Source organism: Lycium ferocissimum, chromosome 8 (genome assembly GCF_029784015.1).
Source record: "Lycium ferocissimum isolate CSIRO_LF1 chromosome 8, AGI_CSIRO_Lferr_CH_V1, whole genome shotgun sequence".
In the NCBI taxonomy this organism is placed as follows: Eukaryota; Viridiplantae; Streptophyta; class Magnoliopsida; order Solanales; family Solanaceae; genus Lycium; species Lycium ferocissimum.
Genome location: NC_081349.1, coordinates 14,679,663 through 14,690,263, shown reverse-complemented (window position 1 = coordinate 14,690,263; position 10,601 = coordinate 14,679,663).

Here is a 10,601-nt window from a genome sequence, read left to right as displayed (position 1 = left end):
AGATTTTCTTTGCCATCAAATTGTAGTGATTTAGGAGATTGATAGTCAACATGCATCTTCAAGTTATTAATCCTTTGCGTATATGACTTTGCATATGTGGTAGAAGATTTGGATGGGAACTCATAGTTATATTTGATGGATCCCATGACGAACTCCTTCAATTAGACAACAAGAACCAAAGCTTTAGCGGAGACTTGGATCGTTTTGGTCGTTGTTGTTTGCTTTATCGAGGACTCTCCTTTCGCCTGAATTTTGGGAAATTTCTTAGGTGCTTGGCTTAATTCTCTTGTCGCGATGCTCTCCATCTTATTTGCCAACTTCAAATGTTTAGTATCTTGCGCGTGCTTTGTCAAGCCTTCAATAGCTTTAGTCAAATTTACAAGTTGTTCTTTTATGGTAGAAGCGTCAACCATTATGGCTTGCGTGACCATTACGGAGAATATAGAATGATGTGGATCACTACTTAAACAGAGCTTGGATTGGAGAGTGACTTCATAGGAAATTGAAGATGACCTAGGGCCAGTGGCAGAGCCATGGGCCGTGTTCGGATATCATCCGTAAATTGAAGATGACTCCGGGGCCGGTCGTTCGTCCGGAACTCCTCGGCGTGACTTAAAAAAAAAAACACTGTGTTTATAAGGTTAAATTTTTTTTTTATATATATATATATATAGTAGAAGTTGAACCCCCTTAGGCTTCTTCATATGTTTACTTTTTATATTTTGAATCCCTCAGCGGAAACATCATAATTATTTTTCCACCACTGCCCTGGGCAGGATTCCACCACTGCCCAGGGCTCAAACATCATAATTATTTTTCCATTAAATTGTTGTTGGACGGGAATTGTAGTTCCTTTGACATACTGGGTCGAGCCAAAATTCTTTTGATCAGCTCAGCATTGTCATTTCCCTATTTTAGCATGCACGAAAAAGATCTCGCTTTGTTAAAAGAAAATGAACCAGAAATATGAATTGACCTGGACTGTATTTTAAACAGTTGTTGTCCTAGCATTTTGACTTTCTCCTTTGATTTGGTCAGCAATTTTCATAGTAACTTCTAATCCACTTTTGAAGTCAGCAACCTCAATGATACCAGATTTTTGGCTGATCCTCAATGATATCAGATTTTTGTGTTCAATTTAAATCGTTATTTCTTTTTTTTCGAACTTCTCTTCTTTATATTTTCTCTAAGCGTACCTTTACTATTTTCTGAACTTATTATCATTATTTAAATATCCTATTTTTCTGTTGCAATTGTCTCCTACTTCTTCACGTGGACCCCACCTTATCTAAATCTTTTGATTTTATGACTTCTTTAGCGGTTTTTGTGTTCAATTTAAATCGTTATTTCTTTTTTCTTGAATTTCTCTTCTTTAAATTTTCTCTAAGCTTACCTTTACTATTTTCTGAACTTATTATCATTATTTAAATGTCCCATTTTTTTTCTTCTTCATGTGGATCCCACCTTAGTTTTTTTTTTTTTTTTTTTTGCAATTATCTCCTAATTCTTCACGTGGATCCCGGCTTCATTTTTTTTTATCTCTACTATTATGGAAGAGTGGGTCCACCATAATTTTTTTTTAAAATTTATACTATTATAGAAAAGTGGGCCCCAACTTAGTTTTTTTTTTAAAAAAATTCTACTATTATAGAAGAGTGGGCCCCAACTTAATTTTTTTTTTTTTAATTTACTACTATTATAGAAGACCGTCTATATTTCGCCTTCTTGATGTTATTCCTCATTATTGGTGTTAGACGTATGGTATAAGTTTTAAATCTTTTGATTTTATGACTTCTTTAGCAGTTTTTGTGTTCAATTTAAATCGTTATTTCTTTTTTCCCGAACTTCCCTTCTTTACATTTTCTCTAAGCGCACCTTTACCATTTGTTGAACTTATTATCATTATTTAAATATTCTATTTTTTTCTGTTGCAATTGTCTCCTACTTCTTCATGTGGACCCCACCTTATTTAAATCTTTTGGTTTTATGACTTCTTTAGCGATTTTTGTGTTCAATTTAAATCGTTATTTCTTTTTTTTTTTGAATTTCTCTTCTTTAAATTTTCTCTAACCTTACCTTTATTATTTTCTAAACTTATTATCATTATTTAAATGTCTCCTTTTTTCTTCTTCTTCATGTGGATCCCACCTTATTTTTTTTTATTTTTTTTGCAATTATCTCCTAATCTTCACGTGGATCCAGGCTTAATTTTTTTTAGGTAAAATTTCTCAAATGACTACCTTATTGTAGCTTCCTACCATTTGTAGCTACCCTTTTTAATATTACCATTCGTAGCTAAAAATCAGCTGATTTGTGTATGTTTTCGCATGTATTTGTTGCCAGCAAATACATGAGCATGCGGTAAAAAAAAAGGAACAGGCTCCTTTATTTTAGGCTGTAACGGTGGTGCTATTAAATGAGAAATTAAGATATTTTTTACCTTCTTTTCCGCAAAATCTGTTGTAATATTCCCTTTCCTTACACGTTTCTCTTCTTACATGCATTCTTCAACATTCAAATGTAAAAATTCAAATTTCAAATTAAATCTTCAACACCTGTGAAAATACATTGACAAAACAAACACGATCAATCATTAGGTATTTCGTGCAAAAACACTGTTTTGATTTCACAAAATTCGTCTATTCAAGTTGTATTTATGTGATTTCAATTTTTTTCTTGGAGCATAATGTCAAAGTTGTTTTCGCGTGTATTTGTTGCCAGCAAATATATGAGGATGCGGTAAAAAAAAAAAAAAAAAAAAAAAAAAAAAAAGGCTCCTTGATTTTAGCCTGTAACGGTGGTGGTATTAAATCAGATATTAATATATTTTTTACCTTCTTTTCCACAAAACCAGCTGTAATATTCCCTTTCCTTACACGTTTTTCTTCTTCCATGCATTCTTTAACATTCAAATGTAAAAATTCAAATTTCAAATTAAATCTTCAACAGCTCTGAAGATACATTAACAAAACAACACGATCAATCAACAGCCAATGTATTTGAAGTTTTCAATATTGATTTCGTTTTTTATTTACCCATGTATTTGATAGCATAACTAATGTATTTGACGTTTCCAATCAAACTCCATGTATTTTATATTAAATATCATGTATTTGTGTGAGTAACAATTTGCATCACCCATGTATTTAGTGGTAATGTATTTGAAGTTTTCAATATTGATTTCGTTTTTTATTTACCCATGTATTTGATAGCATAACTAATGTATTTGAAGTTTCCAATCAAACCCCATGTATTTTATATTAAATCTCATGTATTTGTGTGAGTAACAATTTGCATCACCCATGTATTTGATGGGATTAATTTGAACAAAATACATAAATATATAGAAAACTTACCATGTATTTGCGTCACTCATGTATTTGAAACTAGATGAACTGATGGAATTAATTTGAACAAAATACACAAATATATAGAAAAACTTACAAAAATACACCACCAACCACAACAATTGGTAGTTATATCATAGAACATACACAAATACATATATTTTTCATCTTCTCAAAACCCTAAAAACTTTCTCTCTCCCCTTCTCTCGTGTGCGCCGCCATAACCACCACCATGGCCTGAAGCAAAAACAATCACTTCCACCAAGTTGATTTTATGGAAGAATAATAACACAAATAGCGAAAATTTCACGAAACAAAGGAGATGGGATAGAACGTGAGTACTTTAAGGCTTCTTTTTCCTTTTTTTTTTTTTTAAAAAAAGAAAAAATACGACGAATCTTCTTGATTGGTGAGAATGGAAGTGAAATTTTTGCAGAAGGGTGAAGAGAGGAAGAAGACGATCATAAAAGGTAAGAAGTTATGAAAAAGGAGAGAATGGTAATGTATATTAAGTGATTAATATTGTTACCATTAAAAGGGGATATCGGATTGGGAGTGCTAATTTTTAGGTGTATTTGTGAAATGGTAATTCAAAAATTACTGTGTAGCTATAATAGTTAAATTAGAAAAGTATTTAGTTATTATTAGTAATTAAAATAAAAGGTAGTTATTACCACTAATTATGTATTAGAAGTAGCTATAACGCGTAAAAATTCCTTTTTTTCTTTATCTCTACTATTATGGAAGAGTGGGCCCACCTTAATTTTTTTTTTAAAATTTATACTATTATAGAAAAGTGGGCCCCAACTTAGTTTTTTCAAAAAAAAATTTCTACTATTATAGAAGAGTGGGCCCCACCTTATTTTTTTTTTTAATTTACTACTATTATAAAAAACCGTTTATATTTCGCCTTCTTGATGTTATTCTTCATTATTGGTGTTAGACGTATGGTATAAGTTTTAAATCTTTTGGTTTTATGACTTCTTTAGCAGTTTTTGTGTTCAATTTAAATCGTTATTTCTTTTTTCCCGAACTTCTCTTCTTTACATTTTCTCTAAGCGTACCTTTACCATTTTCTGAACTTATTATCATTATTTAAATATCCTATTTTTTTCTGTTGCAATTGTCTCCTACTTCTTCACGTGGACCCCACCTTATTTAAATCTTTTGGTTTTACGACTTCTTTAGCGGTTTTTGTGTTCAATTTAAATCGTTATTTCTTTTTTCCTGAATTTCTCTTCTTTAAATTTTCTGTAAGCGTACCTTTACCATTTTCTGAACTTATTATCATTATTTAAATGTCCTATTTTTTTTTCTGCTAATTCTTCACGTGGATCCCGCCTTAATTTTTTTTATCTCTATTATTATGGAAGAGTGGGCCCCACCTTAAATTTGTTTTTTTTTTTATTTATACTAGTATAGAAAAATAGGCCCCAACTTAGTTTTTTTTTTTTTTTTTAAATTTCTACTATTATAGAAGAGTGGGCCCCACCTTATTTTTTTTTTAAAAAATTAATATTATAGAAGACCGTTTATATTTCGCCTTCTTGATGTTATTCCTCATTATTGGTATTCGACTTATGGTATAAGTTTTAAATCTTTTGATTTTATGACTTCTTTAGCAGTTTTTGTGTTCAATTTAAATCGTTATTTCTTTTTTCCTGAACTTCTCTTCTTTACATTTTCTCTAAGCGTACCTTTACCATTTTCTGAACTTATTAGCATTATTTAAATATTCTATTTTTTTCTGTTGCAATTGTCTCCTACTTCTTCACGTGGACCCCATCTTAATTTTTTTCCTAACAATTGTCTCCTATTTCTTCACGTGAACCCCATGTTAATTTTTTTTTCAATTGTCTAATTTTTTTTTTTCAATTATCTCCTAATTCTCCACGCGGACCCCGCCTTAATTTTTGTTAATCTCTACTATTGTAGAAGAGTGGGCTCCAACTTAAATTTGTTTTTTTTTTTCATTCCTACTATTATAGAAGATTGGCCCCACCTTAATTTTTTTTTTCACAATTTTTCTACTATTAATCAAAGAAGATTGGGGCCCACCTTTTTTTTTTTTTTTTAAAGTGACTGACGACGAAGGTAGAAATGTTCAATTGTAGTGTTTTATTTCAATACAATGAATATAACAATCTCTACGATTTTTCTTTACAGAAGTAAATTCAAGGGCCATTGAGCTTGATCTTCAACTTATTGAATTTGATCTTGACTTGTATTTGAATTCAAGGGCTTGAAGCTTGATCTTGAATTTGATGGGTTTGATCTTAATTTGTATTTGTATTCAAGGATTTGAATCTTGATCTTGAATTTTAATATTGAACTTGAATGTAGATTTGATTTATTAATTACTTACAAACTCTTTGATGTCCGCCAAACCAAGTAACTTTAATCTTAAATGCCTCGTATTTGATTTACATTTGTTCTTGATCTTGGAGTATTTGAAATTTGTAAAGAAATGCTTGAGGCTTGTGGAGAAATGCGAAATGCTTCTTCTGTCTCCCCTGGCCCCTGCACTACTAGTTTGATCGGGTCAATTGATTTGTGGATCAATTATAATATTTTTAAATTTTACTTTTTTGCCTAAAAGATTTGAAAAGATATAATTTATTTTGTAAAATAATTTTTCTATTTAAATTGTAAAAGCCTGCATTAAATCATTTTCTACCCTTGGTACTCCCTACATTTTAATTTATTTGTCTTATTTTTTTCATTCTATTTAAAAAAGAAAGACTTTTTCTTGCTTTTGGTACCCCTTTAATTTTAATTTTTCACATGACGTATTTAAAACTACAAGATTAAAGAATATTTTCGTAAATTCTACATATTCTTTGCTTAAAATGCAAGATTCAAAAGTGTAACTTACTTTCTCAAATTTCGTGTTAATTTAAAATCAGACAAATAAATTGAATCGGAAGGAGTTATTACATTAGCGAGGACAATACATGCTAATGACCTATAAAGACTACTATTGACGGACAAGATGTCAAGTCAAACCTAGATTTACTTTATACACCTAACGTTGTAACAACACAATTTTTCTTAGTGAAAAGTACGATCTCAAGATTTTATAGATTGCCGAACACCTGTAACTCATTAGTGTTATCTGGTCTTTTCATGTATAGTTGTCATATGATAATTGTTTCAGAGAAATAAAAATAAAAAAATTAAAAGGAAATGAAGGAAGTGAAAAATCCATCGACAGCACTAGGGGTGGGCGTAGTATGGTAGATATAGATTATCATATCGAAATTAAAAACTTTTTATACTGCAATTTCAGTATTATGGTATTTGATATGCATTTTTAAAAAGTTTGGTATTTGATACCGTATTCGATATTCATAAAGAAAATATTAAAATACCGAATATGATACCGAAGTATATAATTACATATACAATTCATATATCTTAGTATTATAATACTAACAAATATATAAACTAGTATTATTAGAAAACTAATTGTTTAAACATTGGAACTTTGAATATTCTATCTTGATTTAAATGTCTTTTTGTGTAATTGATTTACAAAGGGGATTGCTTGTACTTTCTTTTGAATATTTTTACATGTGTAACGTGTTTAGTACATAATAATTGAGACGTTTCTTAAGTAGTGGAAGTCATTATTCTCCACAATATGAGTATATGTAAGTCGAAGTCGGACAAACTATGGTACCGATTTACCGTATCGTAAAATACCGAAACCGAACTTTAAAATACCGAATTAATTTGGTACGATAATGGTATAGTATTTTTAAAAAGCGAAAACCGAAATTATCGTACCGAAGTTTCAAATACCGTATCATACCATACCATGCCCATCCCTAGATAATACTACTAGACATTAACAAAAATCAGATAGAAATTTTCGAGGGAATAATTTTCTATTCAATACCTTGGGTTAATTAACAAATCAATGAACATGCCTATCTTTATAGGTGCATGGATCATAAGAAAGTGACCAAATGCCGTGGCTGCGCAGCATTTGATTGGAAACTCTTACTAGTAAAACATTAATTAGGTACTTAATTAACGTGACGGAATTAATCTCCTAAAGACATTAATCACTAATTGTTGGTACCAAATCATCAGTGAACTGGGGAAAGAATCTCCTCCAGTAAATGTGTGGGTAGGTTTCAACTACTTCAGAAAATTCCGCACCTTCCTTCTAAGCAACTCTTCCATGACCTTTATATGGTTGTTGAGATGACATATTGTGCTTACCTTGCTCACTTTCTTCCTTTTTCCAGTAAATTTAAAATGTCCTCCTTCAATATTACCTAAATTAACCTCCTTGTACTTAGAGACTTCTTCCATTTTTCCTTTACACATGTTTTGATCCATGTCATCTTTGTCAGATGTCTTTCTTGGTCTTTCCTCCAACGGGTCAATGGGTTTAAGTCTTAAAAATTGGGTGGGTTTTACTTAGAAGAAATTAAAATGTGTGACCAATTACAAAATATAATGTGACTTTTTAAAAGAGTTAAATTTGACATGTTAGTTTGAGGAGTATATTTGAGCCGAAAATAATATTTTTAGACCTAAAAGGTGAATGTAAGGGTATTATTAGACCAAAAGATGAATATTTATGAACCTTTTTTAATAGATTAGAGATATTTATGAGCCTTTTCCGTTTTATTAATGGTCAGGAAAACCCAGAAGATGGGGCCCACTGCAATAATTATTTCTTGACTCTTAATGCATATTTTTACTAAAATGTTTTCCTTCGATCAATGTAAATACCTCATTTACGGATAAAACCAACAAATATCACTGTGTTTGAACAATGAATCAAACTCGAAGAAAAAACAAAACATAACTGATTAACATTTTAACTGTATAGAAGAGCCGGTTGGCTCACTTTTTCGTCTTCCGTTCCATTAAAAAAAAATAACTATATAGAAGAGCCGGTTGGCTCACTTTTTCGTCGTCCGTTCCATTAAAAAAAATAACTATATAGAAGAGAGCCGGTTGGCTCACTTTTTCGTCGTCCGTTCCATTAAAAAAAAAAGTGTGAGCCCCATATTAAACGCCAACCAATATATTAAAAAAAAAAAGTGTGAGCCCCATATTAAACACCAACCAATATTAAAAAAAAAAAAAAAAATGAAACCCACCATCTCCAAACTCGCAGGAAAAAAAGTGGACCCCATATTAACAAAATCAAGTAATATCAATATAGTTAATTTCCAAAGTATCTCATTAAATCAATAATGATGAATTCATTGCCACATGCGTATCAACCCATTAGTGGGAGCAAATGAAATTATTGTACAGCAACATACTTAAAATACTTATATATTAAAATAAGATATAATTTAATTACTTTTTCATTTTTTTCTTACTCTAATAAATGTGAAAAGAGATTAATGGCATAAAAGAAAAAATAATATTAAATGGGGATCAAATAATTAATAAGGTAAATTAGTGAAATTATATTTCTAATTGAAGTTCCTTAAAAAATCGTGCAAAAGATAACATGACAAGTAAAATGAGTTAAATAAAAAATACCATATTAAACACCAACCAATATATTAAAAAAAAAAGTGTGGGCCCCATATTAAACACCAACCAATATTAAAAAAAAAAAAAAGTGGAACCCACCATCTCCAAACTCAAAAAAAAAAGTGGACCCCATATTAACAAAATCAAGCAATATAAAAAATAAAAAAAGTGAATCCCATATTAAAAAAATAAACAATGTCAAAAAAAAAAAAAAAGTGCATCCCATATTAAAGAATCAAACAATATCATGTAATTTCCAAAGTATCTCATTAAATCAATAATGATGGATTCATTGCCACATGCGTATCAACCCATTAGTGGGAGCAAATGAAATTATTGTACAACAACATACTTAAAATACTTATATATTAAAATAAGATACAATTTAATTTCTTTTTCATTTTTTCCTTACTCTAATAAATGTGAAAAGAGATTAATGTCATAAAAGAAAAAATAATATTAAATGGAGATCAAATAATTAATAAGGTAAATTAGTGAAATTATAGTTCTAATTGACGTTTCCTTAAAAAATCGTGCAAAAGACAACATGACAAGTAAAATGAGTTAAACCAAAAATATTTACCAAAAATTAATAAATAGAAGTTCTTCATTTAAATAGAAAATCAAATTTCTACTTTGTTTCATTTTAAACATGTAAAATTAATATAATAATTAATATAATAATTAGAATTATCCAAATCAAAATTTGATAAAAAATAATAGGTATTGTTTAGGCCCAATCTACATACATTAACAATAGAATATTTTACACCTTTAAATTAATCGAATCAAAATTCAAAGTATCAGCGATGCTTAAATATTTATTATTTTATCTCAAAGAGAGAAAAATAGTTTCCTTTTAAATAAGTCTTCTCTTTTAAAAAGTATTAATAAATTTTTGCCAACTTTGTATTCGTAACAAACACTAATATAATAAAATTTTGGATACGGAGCACAAACTATAATGTTATATTAATCGTGTTTTGAACATAATATATATATATATATATATATATATATATATATATATATATATATATATATATATATATTACTTTACTACTATATAGAAGAGCCGGTTTATAAGTAAGATCGTCGTCCGTCCTTTGGTCCCATTTTTTTATTTATTTAAGGGCAAAAAATCCTTTATGCCCCCCCCCCCCCCCACACACTTTTTAATTTAAGAGCAAAAAAATGACATTTTATACTTTATATTCCCAACTCTTCTAAAAAGTAGATAGAAATACTTTATTATATTTCTATTTTTCTACTAAATAGAAGCATCGGTTTACCCATGCTTCGTCGTCGATCCGTTAAAAAAAAAAAAAAAAAAAAAAAAAAAAAAAAAAAGGTTGACCCCATACTAAAATCGCCAAGCAATATTAAAAAAAAAAAAAAAAAAAAAAACTGGATCCCACCCTCTCCAAACTCATGAAAAAAAAAGTGGATATATATATATATATATATCTATAAACTCATAAAAAAGTGGATATATATTAAAAAAAACAAGCAACGTAAAAATAAATAAAAAACGTGCACCCCATATATTAAAAAATCAAACATTATTCATGTAATTCCCAAAGTATCCCCATCAAGTCAATAATAGTGGATTCATTACCACATGCGTATTAACCCATTAGTGGGAGCAAATGACATTATTGCACAGCAAAAAATATGGACCCTATATTATTACTTTTCTTCAAAAGGTTAAGTAGGCAAATACATACAATTTCCTTTCTTTTC